We start from the raw sequence: 15,348 nt of genomic DNA on the forward strand, positions 1-15,348 counted from the left end.
AGTTTCTTCCCACTGTGAAGGGACTTGCACTGTGAAGGGAGAACGCCTTGTACCCAAATACAGTTGAAGGCCATGAGCAGACAGCATTTTTGAATGTCATTCACATGGTGAATTGTCTGATGATGTTGCTTTAGCAGTCCAAGGAGCATCATTTGAACATATTGAAGAGAAGCTCTCCCATACTCTAGAAATTCTAAGGGGCTCTTACCAAGACAACCAACTGAAGCCAAATCCAGCAAAAACACAGATTTGTGCATTTCATCTTAGAAATAGACATGCAGCAAGGAAATTGCATTTGTTCTCGGAAGGTAAGTAATTAGAACACTGCTTCACCCCAAAATATCTTTGAGTAACTCTTAATTGAGTACTTACCTACAGAATACATTGCCTCAACACCAAACGGAAGGTATCTGCAAAGGCCACATGGAGTGGCCGCACGGTTAGAGGCAACATGTCACTAATAATGCGGTCACACCCGCCAGAGGTTTGTGTCCTCCCTCGGGTATGGGTGTGAGTGTTGTCCTTAGCATTAAATTAGTGTAAGTAGTGTGCAAATATAGGGACTGATGACCTCAGCAGTTTGGTCCCTTAGGAGTTCATACACATTTGAACATTTGTATCTGCAAGGAACAACATACTCTGGAAATTATTGGGTACAACCTGGGGGATGCATCCTTGCGTCTTAAGAACTTCTGCTGTAGCTCTTTGCTATTCAGCTGCAGAATATGCTTGCCCTGTCTGGTGCAGATCTAGTCATGCTAAACAATTATATATCACCTACCCACCTCCAGGTATCCTTCATGAATGTGCATACAGACTGGAAACATCTAAGGCACTGAATGCGAAGACCCACACACTACACAGGTATCACCCAGCAGTACCAAGGCTCAAGTCAAGGAAAAGCTGTCTCCATTCAACTGAAAGCCTCAATGAACTACCTTCGAACTTCAGAATCAACTCATGGTGTTCCAGAACCAGCCACCTTGCAGGGTGGATGATCCCAACCGAAAGCCTCCCATCAGGTCACGAACAAAGCTGGTCAATATGGAAGACCCTAAACAGGCTGCATTCTGGAGTTCGAAGAACAAAGACCAACTTGAAAATTGAGGATTTGCATGCAACTCCACAGCATGTGAATGTGGTGAAGAACAGACAATGAGTCATCATCTTGTCTGCAGCCTATTTCCAAAGTCATGCATACCACAGAATTTCATCTATGTCACCAAGGACGACGCATGGGAGGTTGCTACATACTGATAAGAAAACATTAAATTGAAATTGTAATGCTTATAGTGCCATGGTTTGGAACATTTTATATAACTTGTAAGCTATAGAGTGAGTTTCTGACATGATTAAATAAAAAAATTGTCTGATTATGAATCAGATCAGTGCCTGGGGCTGTATGATGAGTCAAGAGCCTGAAGCACTTCCCAGGCAATATAAGGTTCATTAGATAACCAGCATGACAGATAGTGTAAGACAGAAAGATATCCAATGTAAACATTCACAAGGTAGCCACATAAAAAGAGGTCACAGATGCTGTTGGAATGTAAGTCACACAGTTTTCGACAAGGACCGAAGCACTGGAACAAGTAACACCATAAAGAAAGAGACTGGGAACACATGTTGATATTTGACAGGCCTGGAGACTATGAAGCTTGACTCACACCTAGGATTAAGAGGCATATGTTCCCAATGAGAAAATGTAGGACTCCAGCATTACTTCTCACTGTGTTTACTTGCATAGTGAGCCACAGATGAAGAGCCGTTTGGAAGTAAAGAAGGTGGTCACTGACAAATGTTGCTTTAGACATTTAAAGGCCCTTCAGTGACCCTGAAAAGCTGTTGCAACATCTTTGGTCTACAATGACACCATTCAGTGGCAGAGGGGGTGGGGGGAGGGGGGGCCGTAGAATGTGGAACAGCAGTTTCTGTGGTCTAGGTGATCACACCCACACCAGGGACGTTCGACACAACGTCATCAATGCAAACTGACAGAGAGAAGGTGAAGGTAACAGAAGAGGTACACAAATACCATCTGACCGTATGAAGAGCTCAACAGGTTAATCAGTCCATCACTTGCTGACAAGGGAGTGAGAGGACCTTAGTAAAGTGCTTACTGTCACAAAGATTGTCACATATCAACTATTGCAGTGATGCCACAAGACAGAGAAGAGATCCTAAGGTTGACAGCCGAAAGGAGCCACAGGTAGCTCTGAAATAAGTATCAGTACCATCACTAACAAGACATAGACCAAGATAAGAAATAAGCCGGAAAGTCCTTAGCAGATTAAGCAGTACTTCTCCATGCAGGGATGGTGCACACTTCAAAGAGTTTGGTGAGGTAATGTGTGACTTGTTGTTCTAGCAGAGTAATACAGATTGCAGAACAAGAGGAGATTAAGTGTTGCCATTCTGGCAAGTGACTGTAATATCCTTTGCAGTTCAATTAGATCATCATGATGACATTGTTCTGGTTATGGGTGAATTGGCCAGGAGATGAGGACATAACCCAGGATCACTGTCTGTCATCAGTGGAGGTTGAACATCACTGGGCATTGATTCTGTATCCAATAGCAAGGAGGTACCCAATGTCTCTGGGATCACCGAAGTATGTTTCTCCTGATATTTCTTTTTTGTCTCTTACACAACTTTTGGCCTCTGAGATCCTTGTGAGTGTTTATTTGCTCTGAGTGTAGGATTGTAAAAGAGAGGATAGCCCTGGGACCCAAATGGTGTGGCCCTCCAATCCACTGGCCAGTGTTGGGACACTGATTTGTGGTGAGAGCATTTCCTAAACAGAATATTTTCACAGGTGATGGCAGAGGAGAAAGTTACTTCTTTTGCTGGGTATAGCTCTATAAAACTACTTACACTGTCTAATGCAACTCATTTGCAACAACTTAATTAGCATTGTCTTGCAGATTATTATTTCCTTACTGTATATCATCATAGATTGCTAGTCATTTCATTTACTGATTAATTCATCAGATATTATTGTGAACCATCGTTATGATCGATCTCTTGGTATCTGAGTGGTTTTGCCTTATTACTTTTTGTGATAAAGTCAGAAAAATGTACTATATAATTATTCTTGTTTATGACCTTTGCACTCGTATTTAGTTTTAGTGATCCAGTTTGTCCTCTTACTTTTATTTTTGCATAGTTCATACACCAAAACTGCATTTCTAACATACCTTACCGTATCTTTCCATTCATCATAAATTGTTTTCTCCACAGTCTGATCACTTGAACAACTTGATAGTAAGAATTTTTCTTCTTATCTCTTACAAACAGTTAGTTACTTTATTGTTTATTGAAAACATATTCTTCAAGGAAGTGATTGTGTGGTTTTGTGAAGGCATCAGCTACACATCAAAAAAAGAGTAAAGCACTTCTGACATTAAGTATACTAATTAATAGAATGGCATAAGTAGTTTTGGTTGGACATGAGACACTGTCATTTTGTGCTGCTCTGTAGTTAAGGTATTAATTGGAGTTTAACCATTAATTTCATCCACATTATGAAGTGAACAAGTGTATGAATGACATTTCATGTTCATATCACAAAAGTATCACTTTTCATATAGTATTATTCATTAAAACTGGAAAATTCATAAGGTGGGAAAACACAGACTCTGGTATAAATTAATTTACAATAAATGTGGGATGAAGTTTGTCTGGGTATATCTTTGGCACTCCCATTTCATATAAAAGTCTGTGTTGTAGTACTTCCTATGTATCTATAGAAATTAAAGCAGGCTTGATTACATTGTGACAAGTAGGCCACACTTCTCTTTGTGTGTCAGCAGTTGTCAACACAGCTGTACCAGACCCATTATGTAGACACATATCTGTGTAATTTAATTTAGTTAATAGTTTGGTATTGGTGAGTGGGTGGTGACCATGAATTGCCTTGTATTGACACAACTGCAGTGGGATAGGAGAAGGGTTTCTAGTGATATTCTTCACATGCATATGTAGGTTTTTTTGTACAAGATATTAGGTTCAAGAACAATAGGCAAAGACTTGTGGGCCAATCTTGGATGAACAGAGCAGTCAGGGGAGCACTGAATTTCTACTGACATTGGTTGTTGCTCACATTGAAGCTGTGCACATTGCTGCTATTGGGACACACATAAAAAAGACAGAACTGTAACAGGAGGGGAAAAGATACTTTAGCTGAACTGACAACTGAAAATGTAATGGAGAGCATGGTCAAAAATGGTATAATTCCTTTGATTACAGGCGTGAGAGGCTAAATACCTCATTCAGGCAGACTGCTTTAAAAGAATTCTTTATAAATGAACCCTACCACACAGAAGAGTCTTGCACCCAGGTATCTCACAAATCTTTTATGTGTATACACTCCTGGAAATTGAAATAAGAACACCGTGAATTCATTGACCCAGGAAGGGGAAACTTTATTGACACATTCCTGGGGTCAGATACATCACATGATCACACTGACAGAACCACAGGCACATAGACACAGGCAACAGAGCATGCACAATGTCGGCACTAGTACAGTGTATATCCACCTTTCGCAGCAATGCAGGCTGTTATTCTCCCATGGAGATGATCGTAGAGATGCTGGATGTAGTCCTGTGGAACGGCTTGCCATGTCATTTCCACCTGGTGCCTCAGTTGGACCAGCGTTTGTGCTGGATGTGCAGACCGCATGAGACGACGCTTCATCCAGTCCCAAACATGCTCAAGGGGGGACAGATCAGGAGATCTTGCTGGCCAGGGTAGTTGACTTACACCTTCTAGAGCATGTTGGGTGGCACAGGATACATGCGCACGTGCATTGTCCTGTTGGAACAGCACGTTCCCTTGCCGGTCTAGGAATGGTAGAACGATGGGTTCGATGACGGTTTGGATGTACTGTGCACTATTCAGTGTCCCCTCGACATTCACCAGAGGTGTACGGCCAGTGTAGGAGATCGCTCCCCACACCATGATGACGGGTGTTTGCCCTGTGTGCCTCAGTCGTATGCAGTCCTGACTGTGGCGCTCACCTGCACGGCGCCAAACATGCATACGACCATCATTGGCACCAAGGCAGAAGCGACTCTCACTGCTGAAGACGACACGTCTACATTTGTCCATCCATTCACGCCTGTTGCGACACCACTGGAGGCGGGCTGCACGATGTTGGGGCGTGAGCGGAAGACGGCCTAACGGTGTGCGGGACCGTAGCCCAGCTTCATGGAGACGGTTGCGAATGGTCCTCGCCGATACCCCAGGAGCAACAGTGTCCCTAATTTGCCGGGAATTGGCGGTGCGGTCCCCTACGGCACTGCGTAGGATCCTACGGTCATGGCATGCATCCGTGCGTCACTGCGGTCCGGTCCCAGGTCGACGGGCACATGCACCTTCCGCCGACCACTGGCGACAACATCGATGTACTGTGGAGACCTCACGCCCCACGTGTTGAGCAATTCGGCGGTACGTCCACCGGCGTCCCGCATGCCCACTATACGCCTTCGCTCAAAGTCCGTCAACTGCACATACGGTTCACGTCCACGCTGTCGCAGCATGCTACCAGTGTTAAAGACTACGATGGAGCTCCGTATGCCACGGCAAACTGGCTGACACTGACGGCGGCGTGCACAAATGCTGCGCAGCTAGTGCCATTCGACGGCCAACACCGCGGTTCCTGGTGTGTCCGCTGTGCCGTGCGTGTGATCATTGCTTGTACAGCCCTCTCGCAGTGTCCGGAGCAAGTATGGTGGGTCTGACACACCAGTGTCAATGTGTTCGTTTTTCCATTTCCAGGAGTGTATGTTTGATGAGCATTGACCCACAAACCATTGCAGGACCTTTTCATTACCAGTGGTGAAGTTTGACTCTGACTATATATTTTCTCTGACTTATACTCTAACACAAAAACTCTTCTGTGAACCTGGCCATGGTGTCATGCGGGATAGGTTGCCCACCATCCAGCAACGTAGCTAGTCCGGACGGGAAGGGGTGGGGGTGTGGGGTGTGAAGTGTCATCAAGTAACCGTATGGTGGTAGTCCTCCTGACCACACATGGATCACACTACTGATACCCAAGCCTTCACCTACCACTTACACAAAGTAGAAGATGCCTGCCATTTTGGGGTATTGAGACTCTGGGCATTGACCATTGTGCCAGGTGGCCTTTGCTCTGACAGGGTGGCATGCATTGTGAGAGCCTTCGTTCAGAGTAAGTGGAATTGTGGTGAATGTCTGGAGTCATGTAATGACCAAAGTTGTCAGCTGGTGGCCATGAATCCTCTGCAGACTTTTTGGACAGATTGTAATTCAATGCTTATTATTGTGACCCTAGAAACTTTTCCACCTGGGCTACACCATGGGAGGAAAACATAACTAGCGACTTGTCAACAGTTATTCTCCTATGTTTCTGGTTTGCATCTGAACAGATGGATTATACTTTCTCTCTATTAAATCAGTGTTTTTTGTGGAGATTATTGAAAAAGTTACTGCCAAACTCTCTTCCCTTTGCAAACTGCTGTGTGATTAAATCTTAATTAAATGTTACCCATTCCTGGGCATTCTTTTCTTGTAAACAAGTTTGTTATCTACATGTTACCATCACACTATATAAGAACACCAAAATGGTACAAGAATTAATTTTTTACTGGGAACTTACCCTTCATACAGATGAAGGACTGCATGAACAATTGGCGAGATGAGGGATTCACTTTGTTTATCGTGCACGATGAGGCCCACCAAAACAAAGCAAACATCAGCACATTTTCCTGACTTTTGTGAGGGATTCACCTTCAGGAAAGGTAAAAACAAATTGGTGTTACTGATGCAAAGTGAAGCTGGATTCCCATCCCACATTCAACATTTTTAAAGGGTGGCACTTGGGGCCGATGTCTTGCCAGTGTACATGTGATCCTATTTGGGCAGATTGTGGTCATCCACATTATGAAAATTTATTGTGTGATCACTACCCCGTCTGTGTCAGTTTTGAGGACAACTACCCTCCTCAGTTGCAGAAGTGTCTTTCTGTACACTCATTTGTTAGCTTTGGCATTGTTTTTTGGGGAACAAATGCACAAAATATGAACACAAATTTCAAACTCCACAAAAGAGCCATAAGAATATTAACCAAAAATACTAGTTGAGGTCATTGTAAAGATGTGTTAAAAACACTGGGGATTTTAACTGCTCCATGTGAACACATTTACCAGTCAGTTACACATATCAAAAATAACATTGGTAATTACTGCACAAACAGCTCTGTCCATGACCATGCAACAAGAGATAGACTCAACTTACATTTATCAAGAAAAAATAAACATAAAACTCAAAACATCATTTTCTACCAAGGTATAAAACTGTACAATAAATCACCAAAAGAGATTAAGGAAATTGCAGACATACACATACTTAAAAAGGCAGCTAAAAGTGCCTGTTATGCAATACATTTTATACATTGAAGGATTATTTAGATAAAACAGAGTAGGGGTTTCATTACAAAAAATGTTGAAGAAATAAATAATAATATTAATAATAATAATAATGATTTAAAACCATCCAAAATTCCACATAACACCTTCAATTTATTTTTTTTTCCTTCTTTTTCCTTTCTAGAAATACTTACCCCCAAGCTATGCATAGCACAATAGTAACACCTCTTACTCTTTCTGAGCTCAACATCTCACTCATCATGGAGGAATGCTGACTCAGCTTCTCAGGATAGCAAACGGAAAGTTGTGGTACAGAAAATGGCCTAGAGATCACCAGTGTGTGTGTGTGTGTGTGTGTGTGTGTGTGTGTGTGTGTGTGTGTGGTGATGGAAGTGTTATGAAACAATGTGTGTATACTGTGTGCAGTGAGTGATAGTGAAATATGAATGAACAGTGTGGTATTACATTATTTAATACGTTATATGTAAAAAAAAAAGTATTGTATACCAAGTGTAAATCTAATGATTATGTCTCACTAGGAGTCTGTAAATAAATTTTTACCAAAACACCCTTTCTACAAATTAGAAGAGTATCATACTTACATGAAGAACAACAAATACTTTGCGAAATTATGTGAATAGAAATAAGTAAACACCTTATTGTAATTTTGTTGTAAATTAATGACGTATTCAGAAGAATGTGTCTTGTGTATCGTACAAATAACTTTAATCATTACTGTTTCTTTGTACATGTGCAGTGTACCATTCGATGTTGAATAAAGCTATTATTATTATTATTATTATTATTATTATTATTAAATATACATGTATATGAATTTGCTTATTTTAAATTGGTCTAAACTTGTAAATACTTTGACATGTCCTATATACTTGTAAAAAGAGATCTACGGATGAATAAAGCTTCTATTACTACTACCACTACCACTACCACCACCACCACCACCACCACCACTACTACTACCCAGGTGTGAATCTGTTTGTCTGAAGCAAAAAAAAAAAAAAAAAAATGCCATGGATGTCTTTCTTTGAGGCTCCAAAAATATGGAAATCACATGGGGAGAGATCATGAGTGAATGGTGGATGTACAAGAGCTACCCAGCAAAATTTCTGCAGCATACTCAAGACAACCTTGGCGATATGTGGAGGGGGCAATACGTTGCAAGGCTGTTTCTACGGCAGTTTTGCTGGGAAGCCTTTCCACATCCTTCATGGGGTCGCAATCTTACCAACATGATTTCCATATTTTTGGAGCCCTGAAGAAAGAAATTTTTTGCTACCAATTTGCTCCAGCCATCTATCTCATTTTTATTTGACTAGCTCTTACATAACACCTTAAAACTGAGATACAAAACTGTAGTCATCCTTAAAATTATGTACTTCATGAAACTGTCCTATGAGCTTGCAGGTATTGCCATCAACAAGTGTCACAGGATCACTTTTAAGTCTTGATTTTACTGAAGCTGTTGTGTGATCAAAGTACATGCTTCCCATAGACCTAATGAACATTAAAAAAAATAAACAGAAGTCTGCCCTCACATTACATTACATTACATCTACCAAAAGAACAAAATCAAACTAAATTTAAGAGTAAAATGTAGGGTGACACAAAAGTCTGTTAACATTTGAAAATGCACTAATACACAGAATAAAGAAGGTAGAGAGGTAAAACTTGATACACGTCTGAAATGACATGGAGTTTTATTGAAGTCCATAATGAGTGCAAAAACCAGCGAACAAGTCAATGACACTGGGAACTCAATGGCATGATGAGGAAGTCACAATGTGGTGTGGATTTACCACATCACTCATGATCGGGCTTTTTTTTCTTTGAGGAAATGTATAGTACTGCTTTTCAAATTGTCAGCATGGTGGGTGTGAAGTATGTTGATATGTTATAGGATCACACCATCCTTAGCCTGGCTGATAAACACCTGCAGGAAGGTTTGACTTTTATGCAGGATGGCACTGCAGCCCACATTGCTACATGTGTGAAAGATCTCTTACATACATCATTAGGTGAGGATTGTTTGCTGAGTTGATACTTCCATCATGTTTGGCCTCAATCCATGGGATTATTGGTTGTAGGTTTACCTAAAGTCAGAAGTCTACAGTGATCATCTGACATTATGGATGCTAAAAAGATGACATCTGATGACAATTTATCATCATATCTATTGATAAGCTGTGCAATGCTGTTCACAACATTGTCCCTTGACTGCAGGTGTTATTGATGAACAACATCTGACATGCTGAGCATTTCTTACGCAAAGAACATCGTCTTGCTAAAAATCAATTTTTATATTAATTTTTGTTTTTGTATCCTATGAAGCACCATCTGTTGGTCTTTCGAGAACTTGTTTCTGGTTTCATAAACCCCATGTCATTTAAAGCATGTGTGCCAATTTTTACCTCATTACCTTTATTAATTGGTAAAATATTGAATTTTCAAATGTTTTCAGGCTTTTGGGTCACCCTCTACACTTTAGGGCAAGAAAAATGATACACAATTTAATAGTTATGTAAACTGTTCACAAATTGATATTTATGCCGGTATCGACAGATGGTTGGTTGGCTGACTGGGAGAGGGGACTAAACAGTGATATAATCGGTCGCACGATCTAAGGTGGTAGGAAAAAAACCAAGGGAGAAACAACACAAACAGCACAGTCCAGTCAAGGGGAAGGAGAAATGGGCTAACAAAGATAGAAGGAACATTGGGGCAGCAGGGAGAGGAAACAACAGGGGAGAGTAGGGTGCCCCAGAAATGCTACACCCATTGGGGCACCAGCACCTCCATCAATCCATCCCGAACTGCATATTATATACCACGATCACAACTTTATGGGGACAACACCAGAGGAAGAAGGCACATGAAAATGGGAAAAATTGCACAAAATTAGCAGAAATGGTGGAAAGAATCTGGCTGGTGCGGAGGCAAAGCCATGGCCTCCATAAACAATGCCAACACCAAGGGACTCCAATTCCAGACAAAAATTCAAGAACTTAAACTTGAGAGGACAAAGTACTTTCGCAAAGAAAACTAAGGACAGACTTAAGCATCCAAGGATTGGCTGCTGGCACCTGGCAGTGGCATATTTAGTGCACAGGACCAAAAGGCAGGAGCAGTCCAGCAAAATACGTATTACCATGAGGGGAGCCCCACTACATGGAGGGAGAGGGTGGGGGGGGGGGGGGGGGATCATTGTGTAGTAAAAAACCATGTGTCAACTTAGTATGGCCCACACAAAGATGGCAGAAAATGGTAGATTCCTACCGGGAAAGACAGAGGTAAGAATGCCATGTAGTGGGAGTTTCGTCAATTGAGCAAAGTTTATTACACAAAAAAAAAGGCTGTAAACTTTGGTGGTTGACAGGTGGATATATGACTCTGCAATGAAACTTTGCCACACAGTTGGCAAGGTTAGTAAACTAGGGATATGTTGATACCAAGACATACAGTCATTGCACATTCCATTCAGTGTACTCAGTTTGACTGTAGCTATGCCTTACAGAGTGCCATGTGAACAATATACACAGATGACAGCACATAGTTGGATTCAAAAAAGACAGTTGGAGTAGCCAGCGAATCACTCACAATGAATGTGAGTGATGCCAATATCCGGCTATGATGGCAGGAATGGGTTAACCGTGGCTGAACACAGCATTGGGATGGAAACAGTTGACCTACAGCGACAACGGAATGTGAGGACTCAGCAATCATCACAGAGGCACTCAGAGCCCCTGACTCATCATCACTATTAATCTGACGAGCAACTGTTGCTTCAGTGACCACAAGGACCACTAATAGATGGATCTCAGAAAGGGGTCTGAGCTCTCAGTGTCACTTGTGCTCACCACCACTGATCTCTGTACAACAACTAACCTGTCTGTAGTGGTGTCGAGCATATGCAGCCTGGAATCTCACTGACTGGAGTAGAATTGTGTTCAATGATGAATCCAACTTTGAATTGAACCTGAATGACTGGCAAAGATGTATCTGGAGATGCCCTGGACAGTGGTGGGATACCAACCCAAATCTCACCTGTCATATGGCTAGACAACCAAGAGTGATTGTCTGATGTGCCATTTCATTTCACAGCAGGACCTGTTAGGTTGTCATCTGGGGATTTTATTGCCCTTGATGGGACACCTTCCTGGCCTTACATTTCAACAAGATAATCTGTTCTCACAGGAAAAGTCTCTATTGCTTGTCTTTGTAATTACCAAACCCTACTGTAGCTAGCACATTCACTGGATCTCTCACCAATTGAGAACCTTTGGAGCATTACAGGCAGAGCCCCCAACTAGCTTTGGATTTTGGTGAATCATTGCAGCAGCTGGACAGAATTTGGCACTATACCCCTCTGGAGCCTCCCCCCATAAACCATGGATCTTGCTATTGATGAGGAGGCTTGCGTGCCTCACCAATACAGGTAGCCATGCGATAGGTGCAACCACAACAAAGGAGTATCTGTTGAGACGCCAAACAAATGCATGGTTCCTGAAGAGGGGCAGCTGCCTTTCAGTAGTTGCAGGAGCAACAGCCTGGATGATTGACTGATCTGGCCTTGTAACACTGACGAAAACAGCCTTGCTGTGCTGGTACTGCGAACGGCTGAAAGCAAGGGGAAACTACAACTGTAATTTTTCACAAGGGCATGCATCTTTACTGTATTGCTAAATGATGATGGCGTCCTGTTGGGTATAATATTCCAGAGGTAAAATAGTCCCCCATTCAGATTTCTGGGTGGGGAATGCTCAGGTGGATGTTGTTAACAGGAGAAAGAAAACTGGCATATTATAGGTCGGAGAGTGAAATGTCCGATCTCTTAATCGGGCAGGCAGGTTAGAAAATTTAAAAAGGGAAATGGAGAGGTTAAAGTTAGATATAGTGGGAATTAGTGAAGTTTGGTGGCAGGAGCAACAAGACTTCTGGTCAGGTGAATGCAGGTTTTCAATACAAAAGTAAATAGGTGTAATGCAGGAGTAGGTCTAGTAATGAATAGGAAAATAGGAATGCGGGTAAGCTATTACAAACAGCATAGTGAACGCATTATTGTGGCCAAGATAGATACAAAGCCCACGCCTACTACAGTAGTACAAGTTTCTATGTCAACTAGCTCTGCAGATGACGAAGAGATTGATGAAATGTATGATGAGATAAAAGAAATTATTCAGATAGTAAAGGGGGATGAAAATTTAATAGTCATGGGTGACTGGAATTCGAAAGTAGGGAAAGGAAGAGAAGGAAACATAGTAGGTGAATATGGAATGGGGGTAAGGAATGAAAGAGGAAGCCACCTCACAGAATTGTGCTCAAAGCATAACTTAATCATAACTAACACTTGGTTCAAGAATCATAAAAGGAGGTTGTATACATGGAAGAATCCTGGAGATACTAGAAGGTATCAGATAGATTACATAATGGTAAGACAGAGATTTAGGAACCAGATTTTAAATTGAAAGAACCAGGAGTTGTTGAGAGTTTTGGAGAGAGTATTAGGGAACGATTGATAAGAATGGAGGAAAAAAATATAGTGGAAGAAGAATGGATAGCTCTGAGGGATGAAGTAGTGAAGGCAGCAGAGGATCAAGTAGGTAAAAATATGAGGGCTAGTAGAAAACCTATTGTAACAGAAGAGATATTGAATTTAACTGATTAAAGGAGAAAACAAAAATGCAGTAAATGAAGGAAGCAAAAAGGAATACGAACATTTCCAAAATGAGATTGACAGGAAGTTCAAAATCGCTAAGCAGGGATGGCAAAAGGACAAATGTAAGGATGGAGAGCATATATGGATAGAAGTAAGATAGATACTGCCTACAGGAAAATTAAGGAGACCTTTGGAGAAAAGAGAACCACTTGCATGAATGTCAAGAGCTCAGATGGAAACCCAGTTCTAAGAAAAGAAGAGAAAGCAGGAAGGTGGAAGGAGTATACAGAGGGTCTATACAAGGGTGATGTTCTTGAGGAGAATATTATAGAAATGGGAGAGAATGTAGATGAAGACAAAATGGGTAATATGATACAGTGTGAAGAGTTTGACAGAGCACTAAAAGACCTAAGCCGAAACAAGGCCCCGGGAGTAGTCAACATTCCATTAGAACTACTGACAACCTTGGGAGAGCCAGCCCTGACAAAACTCTTCCATCTGGTAAGCAAGATGTAAGAGACAGCTGAAATTTCCTCAGACTTCAAGAAGAATATAATAATTCCAATCCCAAAGAAAGCAGGTGTTGACAGATGTGAAAATTACCAAATTATCAGTTTAATAATCCAAGCCTGCAAAATACTAACACAAATTCTTTGCAGATGAATGGAAAAACTGGTAGAGGCCAACCTTGGGGAAGATCAGTTTGGATTCCGTAGAAATACTGGAACACGTGAGGCAATACTGACCTTACGACTTATCTTAGAAGAAAGATTAAGGAAAGGCAAACCTACGTTTCTAGCATTTGTAGACTTAGAGAAAGCTTTTTACAATGTTGACTGGAATACTCTCTTTTAAATTTTGAAGGTGGCAGGGGTAAAATACAGGGAGTGAAAGGCTATTTACAATTTGTACAGAAACCAGATGGCAGTTATAAGAGTCGAGGGGCATGAAAGAGAAGCAGGGGTTGGGAAGGGAGTGAGACAGGGTTGTAGCCTATCCCTAAAGTTATTCAATCTGTGTATTGAGCAAGCATTAAAGGAAACAAAAGAAAATTTTGGAGTAGGAACTAAAATCCATGGACAAGAAATAAAAACTTTGAGGTTTGCCAATGACATTGTAACTCTGTCAATGTGGTGCTACAGAAGAATGCTGAAGATTAGATGGGTAGATCACATAACTAATGAGGAGATATTGAATATAATTGGGAAGAAGAGAAATTTGTGGCACAACATGACTAGTAGGAGGTATCACTTGTAGGACATATTCTGAGGCATCAAGCGATCACCAATTTAGTATTGAAGGGCAGCATGGAGGGAGACCAAGAGATGAATACACTAAACAGATTCAGAAGGATGTAGGTTGCAGTAGGTACTGGGAGATGAAGAAGCTTGCAAAGGATAGAGTAGCATGGAGAGCTGCATCAAACCAGTCTCTGGGGGGGGGAAGACCACAACAACAATGACAATGACAACAACAACAACAGCAACAACACCCCGTCTGGAGGACATCCAACAACTCTATCAATCAGTGCCAACCCAAATAACTGCTTGCATAAGGGCCACAGGTGGAACACCTTGTTACTAACTTGCTCAGTTTGTGAAGCTCTTTCTCTTGACTAAATCATCCAATTTTTTCTGAAATTGTACTCATTTGTTCATCTGTACATGTACATCACATCTATCAATTTCCATCCAATTAGGATAATTCTTTCATAGTGCATTGTTTCTTTCTGTCTTAGAGTGTACTTCATAGATACTTAATAGTTACAAAACTACATTTCAAAATCTGAATCACTTTCAAATTCCCCACTTCACAATATGCAGATAGTGGAAACAATGAGCTCTGACCTGTATGTACTGCAAGAGCCCCTAACATCTCCACAACGTTGATAGTGAGGCAGATCCGTTAAGCACTAGTCAACCCTCCTAATCTATCAGTTTCTTACAGCTGTTGTTGTAGTTGGGCAAAAATGGTACATGACGTCACAGTTACAAGAGCATTTGTTGACAGCATGTCCTTTTCTTTGTGTATGTACCATGAAGCGGGAGATTTAAACTGATATGAACTTTACAATTTTATATTACATCCAACTCTGCCTGCTGTATGTGAAGTTGAATCGGTCACATGTATAAGAAATAGAACAGGACACAAAATTAAACCGTATGTGACGTTATGAGATTTGCCCTGTGACTGCTCCACACTGGGATCCTAAACAAAAATTTATTTACTAATTCTCCTCTACAATCCTTAGAAGCCTGTAAT

Source organism: Schistocerca gregaria, chromosome 11, assembly GCF_023897955.1.
Source record: "Schistocerca gregaria isolate iqSchGreg1 chromosome 11, iqSchGreg1.2, whole genome shotgun sequence".
Taxonomy (NCBI): Eukaryota; Metazoa; Arthropoda; class Insecta; order Orthoptera; family Acrididae; genus Schistocerca; species Schistocerca gregaria.